Here is a 20160-nt window from a genome sequence, read left to right as displayed (position 1 = left end):
ACAATAAAAAAAATTCACGCACAGCAGCCCCACAATTAATAAATAAATCTAAATAAATAAATAAATACATGAAGAGAAATAAATATATACTGTATATATATATATACTGTATATATACAGTATATATATATATAATAACAATCCCTATACATATACAGTATATACTGTGTATATATATACTGTATATATACATACATACATATACATACATACATATACATATGCATACATATATATATATATATATATATATATATATATATATATATATATATATATACACACACAGTATATACACACACATGATGAACCAATATACAAATACAGTACATGTAGAATGGTTATCAAAATCATACTGTCCTACAAATAACGCTTCTCCATACAGACAATAATAATAATCCATTTAATAATCCTAACTGATCTTACAATATAAAACATAACATTCCAATCCACACAGTACATTGCATTTACATTGTATAAATGATGCATAAAATCTATGCACAATATACATTCTGCAAATGAATGTTAACAATATCATTGCAAGCTACTGTATCAGTAAATACAAACACTTCCAAACAAGTCAACTATTTTAACCAATCAAGTAAACAAAAATCAATATATACTGTAAGTACCAACCAGAAAACACAATTTAAAACCAAAGCTAACCCTTACAATACCAAGGATTACATCTATCTAATTGTAAAAAACAGTATACATTATACACACATTGAAGCATTGCAATAAACAACATACAGTACAGTACATCCCCTGTATCTCCCTGCCTTCAGTGTAATCTGTTTAAAGCCCCCTCCCCCCTAATGTTTCTGTTAAACAGATTACACTGAAGGCAGAGAGATGTAAAGCCCCCTCGCCCCTAATGTTTCTGTTAAACAAATTACACTGAAGGCAGAGAGATTTAACAGAAACATTAGGAAGGGGGGAGGGGGCTTTAAACAGATTACACTGAACGCAGAGAGATGTAAAGCCCCCTCCCCCCTAATGTTTCTGTTAAACAGATTACACTGAAGGCAGAGAGATTTAACAGAAACATTAGGGAGGGGGAGGGGGCTTTAAACAGATTACACTGAAGGCAGAGAGATGAAAAGCCCCCTCCCCCCTAATGTTTCTGTTAAATCTCCCTCCCTGCCTGCGTTGCTATGAGTGCAGTGTATGTAAATGTGGGGAGGGGGGGACCCAATGTGCATACTGTGAGGTCTAACCACCCTCACCCCCTACCCACATACCATTACCCCCCCATCCTGGCCATGGCCCCTCCGCTTCTGCAAAACAGACACAAAAATTAAAAAATCCAAAGTAATGTCCCCTAACCCCTTAATCAAAGGAATGGAAGCAGACACACTGTCTTACTAAAGGTGCAGTTTATTTTGCCACCAAAGGTCCAACGTTTCGGCAAATAGATTGCCTTTATCAAGGAGATAAAGGCAATCTATTTGCCGAAACGTTGGACCTTTGGTGGCAAAATAAACTGCACCTTTAGTAAGACCGTGTGCCTGCTTCCATTCCTTTGCTCAAGTACCTCTGGGATGTCTGGACCTCCCTGGATACAGCGCAGCGGCAGATATGTACCCCCCTCCAGCACCTACCAGCGGTGTGCATGTGCTTCTACATATGACCCTAACCCCTTAATCACCATAGCGGTTATTAACCGCTACAGTCATTAAGGGGTTAACCCACCCTCACCCACCACTCGGGATGCCTACATACCCTCCCACACTAACCCCCCCCCGTGAGGCCTAACCACCCAGTCAGTACCCACAAGGGAGGCCTACCCACATACCATTGGGGAAACACCCCACCCCCAGTACCCACAATAAAAACAGTACAATGACCCACAATAAACAGCATTATATTTATTAAATACATTACCCACCCCCTGTGCCCCCCCCCATAAATACAAGATTTATCCTTTTACATACAGGGTTCATAACGCAGCCACACGCTAGTCCCCGGTGGGCTGGCAGGGCACCTGGACAGACCTACATTTTACCAGCAGCCCTTTTTACACAGGCTCTGGTGGCCTGCTGGTGGATCCTGCCAGCACCATGGCCCCCAGGTGGTCTCCTTGTCACCGTGGGCCACAATTGGGTCCCCACGGTAGGCCCAAGGATGTCTGGGAGCCCCGGGTCCCCCCCCCCCTTTTCCCTTCCCCTTTTCCTTATTGTAGTTTCCCCCCCCCCTTTTCCCTTCCCTCCCTTCTCTTTCCCCACCTCTATTCAAGCACCTGGTTGGAGCCCAGTGTATGATGTTTAATCAGCTTAATAATTTACATAGTAAATATTTACAATGTATTATATGTGTTTGAGTATAACCTTATACATAAACACAATGAAAGAGTACAAGCTGTTATTGCAATCTATGGGACTTAAACCAGGCACTAGCAGTGCTTGCAGCAACCTTTTACTTATTTTTATATATCTCCAATGATTGACCTGAGTCTAAACAGCATATTCTTTATTAAAAATGCTATTACATTGTCATAAGTTCAACAAGGAATCTAAGTGTTTAGTACTGGTCACTTGATTGACAACATATGTAACAGGCATAAGCATTGGAGGGGTTAATGTTTTAATGTATATGTCCCCGTTTTCGCGGGCTTTTTTGTATTTAAGCAGACAGCTTCCGCTTCTCCCCACTCCAAGATGAAGCCCTATTCCTAAGGGTGAAACGCGTTGAGGGGGAGAATGCGGTGTTAGCCCTTGTGTGTTCGACCAATAAAGTTTTCTGAAGTATCCCAGCAGCCTCTCTGAGTCAGACATGCGCAGTTGCACTGAAATCCGCCATTGTTTCCCGCAGACTACGGGTCCGCGGTGCCCCCACAGAAGTGGGACCACACATCATCATCCCCGCATGTGTCACCCGTGGAACCACCAGCCTGATACCCTTGGGATACCCGAGAATACCTGCAGGTGGTCTCCAGAGGTCCCACGCAGAACCACGGAACCAACCCTGAATGTAAAAAAAATAAACCTGGCCTATACATTCAATACATACACCCTCCCCCCCAACACCTACAGTACAATAATGTGCAAAATAACTATTATCCAGATATGGATAATAGATTAATTGCCCATTATTAAAAACATTAACTAGCATATACAAATAAATAAAGTACTACTGACCTCATCAATACGAAGTGTCCGTCGCCAGTGCCTTCCTTCCTTCTCTTGCCCACACAAGACATAGCCAATACCAAGCCAATACATTGCAAGTACATTCAGATATCAATTAACCCCTTAAACACCTTATCAGATAATAACCGCAAAGGTGATTAAGGGGTTAAGCCACAAAGGCCCGATACCCACCCTTCACCCATGAATTTGTACTGTGGCTTCATCATGCAACTATATATATATATATACTCTATATATATACAGAGAGACAGAGAGAAAGAGAGAGAGAGAGAGAGAGAGAGAGAGAGAGAGAGAGAGAGATACAGTATATATATATATATACACACGTTATATACACACCCATGATAAACCAATATACAGTACAAATAAATGTAGAAGGGTTATCAAAAGCATACTGTCCTACAACCAAACACTTCTCCATACAGACACTACATTAAAATCAATTTCCTTTAAAAATCCTAACTGATCTCACAATCTATATCAGCACAAACCAATGAATAACCTCACATTCCAATATACTGTATATGATGCATAAAATCTATGCACCATATACATTCTGCAAATGAATCAACCAAGTAAACAAAAATCAAAAGCCAATACATTGCAATTACATTCAGATATCAATTAACCCCTTAAACACCTTATCAGATAATAACCACAAAGGTGATTAAGGGGTTAAGCCACACAGGCCCGATACCCACCCTTCACCCATGAATTTGTACTGTGGCTTCATCATGCAACTATATATATATACTGTATATATATATACAGAGAGACAGAGAGAAAGAGAGAGAGAGAGAGAGATATACAGTATATATATACTGTATACACACGTTATATACACACCCATGATAAACCAATATACAGTACAAATAAATGTAGAAGGGTTATCAAAAGCATACTGTCCTACAACCAAACACTTCTCCATACAGACACTAAATTAAAATCAATTTCCTTTAAAAATCCTAACTGATCTCACAATCTATATCATCACAAACCAATGAAAAACCTCACATTCCAATATATATGATGCATAAAATCTATGCACCATATACATTCTGCAAATTAATCAACCAAGTAAACAAAAATCAATTAGCAATCATTATTTACATCCCTAAACCTTTCACACTACAGTACATCCGAACAATGAAACCATTAACAAATTCACGCCTAGAGCAGAACAATTAAGCCTTTGAAAAAATATAAGTACCGACAAAAATACAACCTTTACAACCAAGCCTATCCCTGACCATCCTCAAACACACAATAAAATACCAAGGAATACATCTATCTAATTTTAAAATACTTTAAACTCACAATAAAGCATAGCAGCATACACAAAATAATTTAAAACACATCTAATCCAGCTTTTAAAACATCATCATTTCTTACCCTGAATGTACAGTACAGTATATATCTCTCTAGACATATATACATACATACATACAGTGGCAAGAAATGATATACCACAAAAAAAAAATACACATGTTAAAAAACCTTTTGAAAAAATTAACAAGTTAAATAAAATACATTTCTTTAGTTAACTTACCATTACTTGCCCCCACCGATTCCCGTTGCGCAGCTTGCTCACGAACCAATCCACCATTCACGGCCCAATCAGGACCGTGGGAACCATGACGAAAAATGTGACGTCATAGGCTTTTAAAAGCCTATGTCGTCTCATTTTGAAGCCAGATGCCGCGGAGGAAGGACCTCCGGGCAAGAAAGAAGACCAGGGCGTGGCCGCAGATGGGGAGAAGACCCCGCCCCGCCCCGCTGGAAGGAGATAGAAGAAAGAAGAACACAGATGAAGATGGATTACAAATAGAAGACCCGTGGATTGATTTGGATTTTTAGTTTAATGTTTATTATTTTATGGTTTTTTATTTTATGGGTTCCTGATCGTGGATTGGTTCGTGATTAAGCTGCGCAACGCCTCCAGAACCTGTGTAAAAAAGGCTGCTGGTAAACTGTAGGTCTGTCAAGGTGCCCTGCCAGCCCACCGGGGAATAGCGTGGGGTTGCGTTATGAACCCTGTATGTAAAAGGATAAATCATGTATTTATGGGGGGGGGCACAGGGGGTGGGTAATGTATTTAATAAATATAATGCTGTTTATTGTGGGTCATTGTACTGTTTTTATTGTGGGTACTGGGGGTGGGGTGTTTCCCCAACGGTATGTGGGTAGGCCTCCCTTGTGGGTACTGACTGGGTGGTTAGGCCTCACGGGGGGGGGGTTAGTGTGGGAGGGTATGTAGGCATCCCGAGTGGTGGGTGAGGGTGGGTTAACCCCTTAATGACTGTAGCGGTTAATAATCGCTATGGTGATTAAGGGGTTAGGGGACATTACTTTGGATGTTTTAAAAATGGTATGTGGGTAGGGGGTGAGGGTGGTTAGACCTCACAGTATGCACATTGGGTCCCCCCCTCCCCACATTTACATACACTGCACTCATAGCAACGCAGGCAGGGAGGGAGATTTAACAGAAACATTAGGGGGGAGGGGGCTTTTCATCTCTCTGCCTTCAGTGTAATCTGTTTAAAGCCCCCTCCCCCCTTCCTAATGTTTCTGTTAAATCTCTCTGCCTTCAGTGTAATCTGTTTAACAGAAACATTAGGGGGGAGGGGGCTTTACATCTCTCTGCCTTCAGTGTAATCTGTTTAAAGCCCCCCCCCCCCCCTTCCTAATGTTTCTGTTAAATCTCTCTGCCTTCAGTGTAATCTGTTTAACAGAAACATTAGGGGGGAGGAGGCTTTACATCTCTCTGCCTTCAGTGTAATCTGTTTAACAGAAACATTAGGGGGGAGGGGGCTTTAAACAGATTACACTGACGGCAGGGAGATACAGGGGATGTACTGTACTGTATGTTGTTTATTGCAATGCTTCAATGTGTGTATAATGTATACTGTTTTTTACAATTAGATAGATGTAATCCTTGGTATTGTAAGGGTTAGCTTTGGTTTTAAATTGTGTTTTCTGGTTGGTACTTAAAGTATATATTGATTTTTGTTTACTTGAGTGGTTAAAATAGTTGACTTGTTTGGAAGTGTTTGTATTTACTGGTACAGTAGATTGCAATGATATTGTTAACATTCATTTGCAGAATGTATATGGTGCATAGATTTTATGCATCATTTATACAATGTAAATGCAATGTACTGTGTGGATTGGAATGTTATGTTTTATATTGTAAGATCAGTTAGGATTATTAAATGGATTATTATTATTATTGTCTGTATGGAGAAGCGTTATTTGTAGGACAGTATGATTTTGATAACCATTCTACATGTACTGTATTTGTATATTGGTTCATCATGTGTGTGTATATACAGTGTGTATACAGTGTATCTCGAAAGCTCGCACAAATAAAAGCATTTAGTTAGCCACAGAACGGTATCATCTATTTATTTTTTAATTTTTTTGATTATATATATATATATATATATATATATATATATATGTAGAGGTATCAGTACCGTGTTAGCCGAGCTTCAATAATCAAAAAATAAATAGATGATACCGTTCTGTGGCTAACGAAATATGTATGCTATATGTATGCACACACAGCTGTCTCTCACACATACTAATACTCCCTATTTTTCCATCCATATACACCAATAGGGACCACATAGTATCCACACACACTTTTAGTTGTGCTAAAAACTCTCACATTTCCACACCCACCCACACCATTTCTATCCCTCTCACTCCACACACACCTTGTGTGGAGCACTGTTTATACTGTGGGCTCTCCATTCATTTTTATTCACACTGATACACATACACAATCTTTCTTCACTTGCTTTCGGTTACCCTTTGGCACCTCTGGCCATGAAACGCATCCACACCGGGGGAAGGAGAAGCACAGATAACATTCCAAGAGACACTGTTTTTAAGTTATCCTTGCTTCATTCATTGTAACATCGCCGGAAGAAGAGATCAGTGTATCTCGAAAGCTCGCACAAATAAAAGCATTTCGTTAGCCACAGAACGGTATCATCTATTTATTTTTTGATTATATATATATATATATATATATATATATATATATATATGTATATTTATATGTATGTATGTATATATACAGTATATATATATACACAGTATATACTGTATATGTATAGGGATTGTTATTATATATATACTGTATATATACAGTATATATATACAGTATATATTTATTTCTCATCATGTATTTATTTATTTATTTAGATTTATTTATTAATTGTGGGGCTGCTTTGCGTGAATTTTTTTATTGTGGGTAGCGGGGATGGGTGAAGGGGGTGTTTGGCCCTTGGTGTGAGTTTAGGACTTGCGAGGGGGGTTGCGGGTGCACTTAACCCCTTCACGACCGTAGCAGTTAATACCGCTACGGTCGTGAAGGGGTTAAGTGCACCCGCTACCCCCCCGCAAGCCCTAAACAACCACCGATGGGGCTAATACCCCCTTCACCCACCCCCACTACCCACAATAAAAAAAATTCACACACAGCAGCAGAAGCACAATTAGAAAATAAATCTAAATAAATAAATAAATGAATATAAATAAATACATTTAAAATACATTTTTATTGATAGTGTAGATGTGCAGAGGGTCTCCGGAGCTGAACCGCTGTGGTTTTAAGTCTGGGGACCCCCTGCTCCCCGAGATACAGGCCCCTTTAGGGGGTGCCGGTATCCCTCTGCTTGGATTACAGGCCGTGGTCACGTGATCGGGACCTTTAAACCAAGTAGAGGGATATCGGCACCTCATAAAGGGGGCTGTATCTCGGGGAGCAGGGGTCCCCCGACCTGAAACCAGTGCGGTTCAGCTCCGGAGACCCCCTGCACATCTACACTAGAAATAAAAATGTATTTCAAATGTATTTATTTATAGTCATTTATTTATTTATTTAAATTTATTTTTTTATTTTTTGGCGGCTGCTGTGTGTGTATTTTTTTTATTATGGGTAGTGGGGGTGGGTGAAGGGGGTATTAGCCCCAACGGTGGGTGTTTAGGGCTTGCGGGGGGGTAGCGGGAGGGCTTAACCACTTCATGACTGTAATGATATTAACTGCTACGGTCGTGAAGGGGTTAAGTGCACCTGCAACCCCCCCGCAAGCCCTAAACTCACACCACGGGCCAAATACCCCCTTCACCCACCCCGCTACCCACAATAAAGCGGGCACGGTGGGTTAACCCCTTCATTGCCTTAGCGGCTATCCGCTATGGTAATGAAGCAGCATTTCTGTATTTTTAATAATATTGAGCAGGAGTAGGGGGCCCCCTGAGTTTAGATTTCTGCTCAGGGAACCCCCTGCTCACTGTACAATATTATTAAAAATACAGAAATGCTGCTTCTTTACCATAGCGCATAGCCGCTAAGGTAAAGAACGAGTGTTTATTGATATGTGTGTTTTATTTATACTGTACATGTGCAGAGGGTCTCCAGAGCAGAACTGCTGTGGTTTTAGGTCCGGGGACCCCCTGCTCCCCGAGATACAGGCCCCTTTAGGGGGTGTCGGTATCCCTCTGCTTGGGTTACAGGCCGTGGTCACGTGATCGGGACCTTTAAACCAAGCAGAGGGATACCGGCACCTCATAAAGGGGGCTGTATCTCGGGGAGCAGGGGGTCCCCCGACCTGAAACCAGAGCGGTTCAGCTCCGGAAACCCCCTGCACATCTACACTATAAATAAAAATGTATTTCAAATGTATTTATTTATAGTCATTTATTTATTTATTTATTTAGATTTATTTATTTATTTTTTGGCGGCTGCTGTGTGTGAGTTTTTTTTTATTGTGGGTAGCGGAGGTGGGTGAAGGGGCTATTAGCCCAACGGTGCTTGTTTAGGGCTTGCGGGGGGGGTAGCGGAAGGGCTTAACCCCTTCATGACCGTAGCGGTATTAACTGCTACGGTCGTGAAGGGGTTAAGTGCACCCGCAACCCCCTGCAAGCCCTAAACTCACACCAAGGGCCAAATACCCCTTCACCCACCCCCGCTACCCACAATAAAGCGGGCACGGTGGGTTAACCCCTTCATTGCCTTAGCGGCTATCCGCTATGGTAATGAAGCAGCATTTCTGTATTTTTAATAATATTGAGCAGGAGCAGGGGGCCCCCTGAGTTTAGATTTATGGCTCAGGGAACCCCCTGCTCACTGTACAATATTATTAAAAATACAGAAATGCTGCTTCTTTACCATAGCGCATAGCCGCTAAGGTAAAGAACGAGTGTTTATTGATATGTGTGTTTTATTTATACTGTACATGTGCAGAGGGTCTCCGGAGCAGAACCGCTGTGGTTTTAGGTCTGGGGACCCCCTGCTCCCCGAGATACAGGCCCCTTTAGGGGGTGCCGGTATCGCTCTGTCTGCTTGGTTTACAGGCCGCGACCACGTGATCGGGACCTTTAAATGCAGAGGGATACCGGCACCTCATAAAGGGGTCTGTATCTCGGGGAGCAGGGGGTCCCCGGACCTGAAACCAGTGCGGTTCAGCTCCCGAGACCCCCTGCACATCTACACTATAAATAAAAATGTATTTAAAATAATTTTTAATGTGCCGATGTTTGCGCAGAGAGAGAGCAGCGGATCTCTCTCTGCTGCAAACACATCTTGCCCCCGCCGGCCCATAGTATCATTTATGTATGTGCATATACAGTACTGTATGTGTACAGTACTGTATGTTAGGGGTTATAGGGGTTGTTGTTATACAGTATATATATATTTATATATATATATATATATATATATATATATATATATATATATATATACTGTGTATATACAGTACTGTATATTTATATATATATATACTGCATTACAATTCATGAATTTATGCCATCTGGTGGACACGCGAAGCATTGCAGCCTATTAAATCCTGATCATTATCATTTAACAGATCAGCCGCCCGTCAGCCAGGCATGAACCGTGGCTGGGAAGGCAAATGCAACGCGGCTTGTCAGAGGTGAGGAGCGGCGCATTCCAGGTATCTGCCAGGTACAAACTGGTTATTTGCTCGAATAAACTGTGTCGCAGCAGTACTGTGATACTGTTAAGACACTAAAACAACAAACAAACAAACAAAAACTGTCAATGTTGCTGAACCACCCACTAGACTAAAAAGATGAATTTAATACATTATAAAAACATACAGTACAATTAAGCACATAGGCAAAGTTATAGGACCCAATCGATATCTGGCCGAATTGCCCGCTTACCGAAGCCAAGATGTTAAACCGCAGTGGATATTTTAGAGAGTATCCCCTCTCACAGCGGCTGGCACAGCTCCCAGATCGATTTCCGGTATTCGCTGCGTGTAGAAGTTTGGTAATGGAGGACGCGTTCATCCACGCTCCAACTCCCCTGCTCCTCGCGGTCGCGTGTGCTCCAAAGGTGGCAAATTCAAAAGATGCTTCTGAGTCACAGAGCCGCACGGCAGGGCTGGCAATGGGTAACGGCAGCTGATGGCAACGCAGGGATATCGGGGACCACCCAACGCGTTTTGGAAGCTGCTGCCTCCTTCCTCAGGGGTAAATTGAATAAAGAAGTCCCTGTGTGTTTGTTTATTTATAGGAGAAATTTAAAGGTACATGTACCATAATAAAGTCCCTGTCATGCGCAGTAATGCAAATTCAATACTGCAGCATATATCAGCAACATCACGGAAAATGCATAAAAACAATTGGTTAGCAGACAAAGAGTTAAACACATTTGCACAAATAAGAACACATAAAAACATATAATCCAAGATCATTATAATGATTCAAATCATCAATATTGATATTAATATTAAAGATATTAAAGATAGACAGCATGCAATATATGATGTCAAGTGAACATTGACACTAGCCCAATTGATGGTCAGTGGTGGATATAGGTGTTAGAGACAACATGTATTGAATGAGATACACTGTCTGGGTAATGAATAATAATATACTGCATTAATGTTGCAAATAAACCTACAAAAACTACATATAAGTGACTTACCTAGTCTTATTGATATTTAATTAAAAAGATATCAAAAATGACAAAGAATATGATAACTTAGTATCTTAACATATAAACCAATATGTGTCAAGAAACATACGTGATTAATCATTAATAATTAGTGTATACATAAGGTGACTATTAGGTGTGGTAAATAATTAAATTTAATTTAAATAAATTCATATATATAGTGAAAATATACATACTGTGAACGTGTAACTTTATATTATATTTAATAAAGTGTAATAATGTTTATTTGTCCAACAAAAATGGTTTAAGGTCAAAATCAACATTGAGGCCTTGTGGAGCCAAAGTACAGAGTTCGTAAATCCAAAAGGATTCACGTCTCCCTAATTGCATTGTGATGTTTCCTCCACGCCAATTTGGTGTAATAGCTTCTATGGCAGTACATTTCAGACCTACGGGGCTTCTACCATGCACCTGGAGAAAATGATTCGAAACGCTGTGGGTAATTAAACCTTTTTTAATATTGTAAATATGTTCATAAAGGCGGCGTTTGATGGGCCTAGTTGTCATACCCACATACTGCAGATCGCAAGGACACTCAAGGAGATAGATCACATTTATACTATTACAATTAATTAATTAACTGTTTGATGTTGTATATTTTTGTTGTAATTGTGGATTTAAACGTAAAAAATGATATCGTCTATTTGGTCAGGCTCCACCCATCAATTAGAACTTTTTCAGCTTTATATGAACGACAATCCTTTTAATTTAAAATTCACTTTTAATTCTAGCAATACATCTATTGAATTTTTGGATTTGGTTATTTATGTTATGGATAATAAATTACATACAAAAACATTTTTTAAGAAGGTCCAGGCAAACAATTATTTGCATGCCAACAGTCATCACAACCCTACATGGATCAACAACATTCCTAAAGGTCAATTTACTAGATTGAAGCGTAACAATTCAACTACTGAAACTTTCCATCAGCAGGCACATGATTTAAAAGACAAATTCATCAATAGAAAATATTCTCCCAATGAGCTAGATCGAGCTATATTTGAAGTAGATCAAATTGATAGAAGTACTCTTCTTCAATATAAACAAAGAAATAAAGACAGTTCTTCTATAAACATACCGTTTATTACCCAATACAATCAGATGGCTCCAGCCATCAAACAAACTTTATGTAAATATTGGCCGATTCTGAGAAAGGATAGGGATCTGGTAGATCTTTTACCCCTAAATCCTAAGATAATATTCACTAAAGCTCGGAATATTGGCCAAAAATTAGCTCCTGGTTGTCCTTTAACTCGTCAAAAGATTCGTACTAATAAAACAATAAATGGGTATTTCCCTTGTATTTCTTGTACAGCCTGCAAATTCAGCACTAGAAATGTTACGTTTAAATCCACAATTACAACAAAAATATACAACATCAAACAGTTAATTAATTGTAATAGTATAAATGTGATCTATCTCCTTGAGTGTCCTTGCGGTCTGCAGTATGTGGGTATGACAACTAGGCCCATCAAACGCCGCCTTTATGAACATATTTACAATATTAAAAAAGGTTTAATTACCCACAGCGTTTCGAATCATTTTCTCCAGGTGCATGGTAGAAGCCCCGTAGGTCGGAAATGTACTGCCATAGAAGCTATTACACCAAATTGGCGTGGAGGAAACATCACAATGCAATTAGGGAGACGTGAATCCTTTTGGATTTACGAACTCTGTACTTTGGCTCCACAAGGCCTCAATGTTGATTTTGACCTTAAACCATTTTTGTTGGACAAATAACATTATTACACTTTATTAAATATAATATAAAGTTACACGTTCACAGTATGTATATTTTCACTATATATATGAATTTATTTAAATTAAATTTAATTATTTACCACACCTAATAGTCACCTTATGTATACACTAATTATTAATGATTAATCACGTATGTTTCTTGACACATATTGGTTTATATGTTAAGATACTAAGTTATCATATTCTTTGTCATTTTTGATATCTTTTTAATTAAATATCAATAAGACACTAGGTAAGTCACTTATATGTAGTTTTTGTAGGTTTATTTGCAACATTAATGCAGTATATTATTATTCATTACCCAGACAGTGTATCTCATTCAATACATGTTGTCTCTAACACCTATATCCACCACTGACCATCAATTGGGCTAGTGTCAATGTTCACTTGACATCATATATTGCATGCTGTCTATCTTTAATATCTTTAATATTAATATCAATATTGATGATTTGAATCATTATAATGATCTTGGATTATATGTTTTTATGTGTTCTTATTTGTGCAAATGTGTTTAACTCTTTGTCTGCTAACCAATTGTTTTTATGCATTTTCCGTGATGTTGCTGATATATGCTGCAGTATTGAATTTGCATTACTGCGCATGACAGGGACTTTATTATGGTACATGTACCTTTAAATTTCTCCTATAAATAAACAAACACACAGGGATTTCTTTATTCAATTTACCCCTGAGGAAGGAGGCAGCAGCTTCCGAAACGCGTTGGGTGGTCCTCGATATCCCTGCGTTGATATCCCCATCAGCTGCCGTTACCCATTGCCAGCCCTGCCGTGCGGCTCTGTGACTCAGAAGCATCTTTTGAATTTGCCGCCTTTGGAGCACACGCGACCGCGAGGAGCAGGGGAGTTGGAGCGTGGATGAACGCGTCCTCCATTACTAAACTTCTACACGCAGCGAATACCGGAAATCGATCTGGGAGCTGTGCCAGCCGCTGTGAGAGGGGATACTCTCTAAAATATCCACTGCGGTTTAACATCTTGGCTTCGGTAAGCGGGCAATTCGGCCAGATATCGATTGGGTCCTATAACTTTGCCTATGTGCTTAATTGTACTGTATGTTTTTATAATGTATTAAATTCATCTTTTTAGTCTAGTGTGTGGTTCAGCAACATTGCCAGTTTTTGTTTGTTTGTTTGTTGTTTTAGTGTCTTAACAGTATCACACTATGTATTTCTTTTTCTTATTTCATGTTTGATTCACGCCGGCTGAGATCATCCCTCCATCCCATCTGGTTGTATATTTAATTTATTTACCATTCTATTGTGTTTAGCGCCATTGATACCCATTCCAGTACCATTACTCTTGTCTGACTAGGGGTCAGAGGTGTATCCAGGCTGCTACACTTTTTATATTAATTCATTCAATTTTATTATTTTTAGAGCATATATTTTGATATATATTAGTGTTAGCGCTACCTATTGTTTTTTATTATAGGTAAGAGAAATGCCCTTGCATTACATTATGTGAAGTGCAATGCTTTGTTGAACTGTTAATAAGATTTTCAGGTCTGCAATAGGGGGTCGGTCAAAAAATAATTTTTTTATTTTTTAATTCAAGTTTTACAAATATATATTTTTGGGGGTTATCGCCATGGGCTTGCATAGCAATTATGGATATTATGAGAATCAAACAGTACTGTTGCTTTTTAATTCCACACTAGTCATGTACGTTCTTTCTGAGGTGGGTGGCATACTGTAGCACTGTGATTTTTATTTGGGGGTGTGGGGATAAAACTTTATGATGACCTGTTGAGAATATGTCTTTGAACTACAGTACAACTTTGAACTTCATACAGATCACACAGCTCGCACCCCCACCCCCGCCCACACACACAAGGCTCAAAGATTTCAACTTCTTATCAACACCTCTGAGAAACCATGCACCATGCCACGCATGCGCAAGTGCGAAAAGCTAAGCCCTTCTAACTTGCCTTTTCTTCAATACAACCCCCCCCCCCCCACTAGTAATAAGATTAACATGTTGTGTGAGATACAGAAAACAAAAATAGGAGCGCATGAAAATGAAACCAGAAGAAACCAGGATCAATACATATATTTTTATCATAAAAAATCATTCATCATACAAAAAATACACATAATACAGTAATATAATAATAACCTTGTCTAAATTGACACAAATAAATTATGCACGAGCCCTAGCCACACAGAGATAATGGATGTAAACACCCAAATGCACAACCCTAGATTGTAACAGGGAAGGAGAGGTGCTAGGAATGCAGGATGTTATAGAAAAAAACAGACCTTAGGCACTAGAATTCCCCTTTGTGCTCCTCGTTGCAGGTAGGGCTCCACCAGCTACACAAACTGACCGGCATCACGGCCGTGCGTCGCTGCGTTATGGCGTCACCAACATGTTTCGTGTCACATGACACTTCATCAGGGCTTGGCCATAGACACTCAGAGAGGCACTAATATACCTCCCCTGGTTCCTATATTAACCAATAGGGAACCATGTCTTATTTCAGGCTATCAAACCATCCAATCAACTGCTCACATACTAATTGACAAATCAATATAACTAACTGGTAACAGTAAATTAGAAAAATGATAATAAATACATGACACTTACAAAATAATACACACACAAATACATGACATGACAAAACTTCAAATAATAAACTATAATTGATTTAAAAATGACACATATAAATAAAAACGATTTAAAATATTTTGAACCAAAGCATTGACTATTAATTAGTCTATTGTTCCTCATGATGCAACATACTTATAATGAATTAATGTGTAACCATAAAAATATTCAGAGCTATTTGAGCTCTAGACTCCTTACAATTACATCATTGTCCATACCTTAAAAAATAAAATAAAATATAAAATATATTATAAAGAACAAGAGATAAACAACATTATCGCAGCTTGTCCTGATTAACCTATGAGTGTCAGAGTAAAACCTCGCAGGACACCCTTAAGAAGGTACAAAGATAAATCCCCCCTTAACTAGATTACATTTATTTATTAAAATTAGAACCATATGGACATAAATCTACATTCATCACACACTGAGTACTTATGTAATCCATACAAATTAATTATATGTTACTATCTAATGTGATAAAAGCCTTAGTAGGAGATGTTAGAGATTACATGTGTTTGTACATACATCGCAGCCTACTGTATAACTAGATGAGTCAGAGCTATGCTCGCAGGACTCAATAACCTTATATCAAAATCTGTTCCATATTATCATTAGGTGAATACATTTCACAAATAACCATATTAGCACAAAGCCTAGGAAAATAACTTCATTAACCCCCTGGAGTAATAATGAACATAGTGACTAGTTCCATACCCCCCCAGGGGAATTTGATATCATTTTTGAAGTTATTTGGAAGTTATTTTAGGAAGTTATTTTAGAAGATTATTTTAGAAAAGGGGCCAATTCTATCTGCTCATTTAACCCACCGGGTGACTTGCTTTCCAATGTATAAATCCAGAATTGTTCCCTTTGGAGCAGGAAATTATCCCTATCACCCCTCCTCGGATCTCTGGATACTACTTCAATTCCCCTAAAGCGTAGGGTATCTACCTCTCCTTTATGGTGGGTTAAAAAATGTTGAGCTAGATTATGGATAGTTTTGCCCTTCTCTAAATTAAGTCGTGCATTTTTAATCCCATTAATGTGCTCACCAATACGCACTTTAAGTGGTCTGATGGTTTTCCCTACGTAAATTAATGGACATGAACAATTGATAGCATATACAACAAACATAGTTGAACAGTTTATAAAATGATTCACCACATATTTCTTCCCATTGTTGCTATTACAGATCACTTTATCCTTGATCATATGTTTGCAAACCACACATCTGCCACATGTATAGTTGCCCATTGGTTTAGCAAGAAAGTTGCCACTTACAGTAAGATTTTTATTATTTTCGCTAGTGGCCTTCTTCAGAGCTAGGGTGCCAGACGATTTTTAATATTTTTGGCTTTTCTGAAGGCAACTTTGGGCCTAGAGGGCAACGTTTCCTTTAGAATGGGATCCATTTTCAGGATATCCCAGTGTCTATTAAGAATCCCTCTTATCTTATTTTCCTGTCTGCAAAAACCTGTCACGAAAATGGGTGTATCACTAAAAACCTTTTTCTTTTTAACCAGTTGTTTAGATTTTGGAATAAGTAATTCCTTTAGAGACATTCCTCTACTCTTTTTAATAGATTTACTTATAAGTTCCTCATCATATCCTTTTTCTTTGAACCTAGTAGCAAGACTTAGGGGTCTATGCACCAAGCAGCGAAAAAATGCATTAGCCAGTTTTGCAATTTGCCATGTTTTTGGCGTGTTAAACTCGATGTACGCTCTTAGGGCCGAATCCCTGGCGAATCAATGCGCCACCACCATTTGATATAAGGGCGAGTAACCGGTGGCGAGACGGCTGCCTGGCGAGAAGCTGCCGAGAAGCCGTCCCCTGCCGAGATGTGTTTGCAGCAGTGAAAGATCCGTTGCTCTCTCGGCGCAAACATCGGCATATTAAAAATAATTTTATATACAATTTTATTCATAGTGTACATGTGCAGGGGGTCTCCGTAGCTGAACCGCATTGTTTTCAGGTCCGGGGACCCCCTGCTTCCCGAGATACAGGCCCCTTTATGAGGTGCCGGTATCCCTCTGCATTTAAAGGTCTCGATCACGTGACCGCGGAATGTAAACAAAGCAGAGTGATACCGGCACCCCATAAAGGGGCCTGTATCTCGAGAAGCAGGGGGTCCCCGGACCAAAAACCAAAGCGGTTCAGCTCCGGAGACCCTCTGCACATCTACACTATGAATAAAACACACATATCAATACACAATCATTCCTTACCTTTGCGGCTATCTGCTATGGTAACGAAGCAGCATGAATATATTTTTAATAATACTGTACAGTGAGCAGGGGGTCCCCTGAGCTGAACCGCATTGCTTTAGGGACCAGGGACCCCCTGCTTCCCGAGTTACAGGCCTCGGTATGTGTGATCGGGTGGGCAGTGTCACCGCCATGTTTATAGCGTCCCATACATGTGTTGGTTTTTACATGTGTTGGTTTTTTTGGGTACATCATTTCTTGCCACTGTGTGTATTTATGTATTTATGTCTAGAGAGATATATACATACAGGGTAAGAAATGATTGTGTTTTAAAAGCTTGCTTTGCATTAATTGAAATGATTTTGGCTATGCTGCTATGCATAGATGTGTGTTGAATGTATTTGATAATTAGATAGATGTAATTTTTGGGCTTGTATGCTGTACTTTAGGTAATGGTGAGGCTTGCTTTTGTATATTGTATTTTTTGGTGTCCTATTTTGTATGATGGTAACTTGTTCTCTTTAACGGTTGCTATAGTTAATTGTGTAATTGGTATTGATTCTATTTTAATTGTTTTGGGATGTAATTAATGTATGCAAATTGATTGATGGTGACTTTCTTGGATTACATAGGATACTTATTTTGATGTTATTTTCTTTGGAATATTGTATTGTTAACATTGATTTGCAGCATCTACACATGTAGCTTAAATATTATGCATCATGTATACAATGTAAATGCAATGTTTAGAGTGGAATTTGAGGCTTTTGATGGCATTTGATGCTTTAGATTGGATGATTACATTTGATTTGTTTAGGAAATAGCATTGTATTTCATTGTGGATGTTATGGAGAAGTGGTATTTTTATTTAAGCATGTTTTTGTTAACCCTGAGACATTTATTTGTATATTGGATCATCATGTGTAATATATATATATATATATATATATATATATATATATATTTATTTTTTTCATGATGAAGCCACTGTACAAAGGAATGTGTGAAGGGTGGGTATGTGGCCAGGATGGCTTAACCACTTAATCACCTTTGTGGTTAGTACCCGATAAGGTGATTAAGGGGTTCATTGATATATGAATGTCATTGCAATGTATTGGCTATGTTTTATATTGGCAACGGACAACAAGGATGAGACAGGTGACGGGACCTTCTTATTGATGAGGTCAGTAGAATTTTCTTTATTTTACTATGCTAGTTAATGTGTTTAATAATGGCCAAATAATGTATTATCCCTATCTGGATAATAGTTATTTGGCACATTATTGTACTGTATGTGTTGGGGTGGGGGAGGGGGATTGGCCGCAAGGGTATGTGGTAGGCCTCCCTTGTGGGTAGTGAGTGAGGGTGGTTAGGCCTCACGGGGTGGGGGGTTAGTGTGGGAGGGTATGTAGTACTCCCGAGTGGTGGGTGAGGGTGGGTTAACCCCTTAATGACTGTAGCGGTTAATAACCGCTATGGTGATTAAGGGGTTAGGGGACATTACATTGGATGTTTTTATTCTTGTTTCTGTTTTGCAGAAGCGGATGGGGCATTAGCAGGATGAAGATGAGGATGGCCTTCCTCGTGGCAGCCGGACATGGGTGAGTGCTATATGTATTTCATGTATTTATTGTTCTGTATGTATTTTAAATTGGAACATTCCCTATTATCCATTTGTGGATAATAGTAATTGTGCCCATTACTATACTGTATGTTAGGGCGGTATAGGTGTTGATGGGGTTAGTCCACGGAGACGTTTTCCAGTATACAGAACCGGATGGTGGTGATAAAATTCACAAACTGCCTTTTATATATTTTTATCTTGTGAGTGCGATTCCTCCCCGCCTACCCCCCACCCCCCTTCCCCCCATTTTTAATAAATCATATGCAGTATTATGCTATGGGGCGTGCGCTCTCTCTCTTTTTCTGTTTTTATATATATTTATTTATTTATTTAGTGTGGGGCTGTTGTGTGTGTTTTATTTTTATTTTTATTGTGGGTAGTGGGGGTGGGTGAAGTGGGTATTAGCCCCAACGGTGGTTTGTTTAGGGCTTGCGGGTGGGTAGCAAGAGGGTTTAACCCCTTCATGACCGTAGCGGTATTAACCGCTATGGTCGTGAAGGGGTTAAGCGCACCCGCAACCCCCCGCAAGCCCTAAACAGCCACCAAGGGCCAAATACCCCCTTCACCCACCGCCGCTGCCCAAAAGAAACCTGTCACGGTGGGTTAACCCCCTCATTGCCTTAGCGGTTAGCCGCTAAGGTAATGAAGTGGCCTTTAAATGCTTTTTTCCTTCCTCGGATGCATGGCGGGGGGCTCCGGTGCTGGTATTAATGGTATCAGCTCAGGAGACACCCGGCATCAATCCCAGCCAGGAAAATGGCCAGAATTTTTTCTAAGTGCC

Source organism: Ascaphus truei, chromosome 1 (genome assembly GCF_040206685.1).
Source record: "Ascaphus truei isolate aAscTru1 chromosome 1, aAscTru1.hap1, whole genome shotgun sequence".
NCBI lineage: Eukaryota > Metazoa > Chordata > Amphibia > Anura > Ascaphidae > Ascaphus > Ascaphus truei.
The sequence above is the reverse complement of the archived record's forward strand: the minus strand, read 5'-3'. Positions refer to the sequence as shown.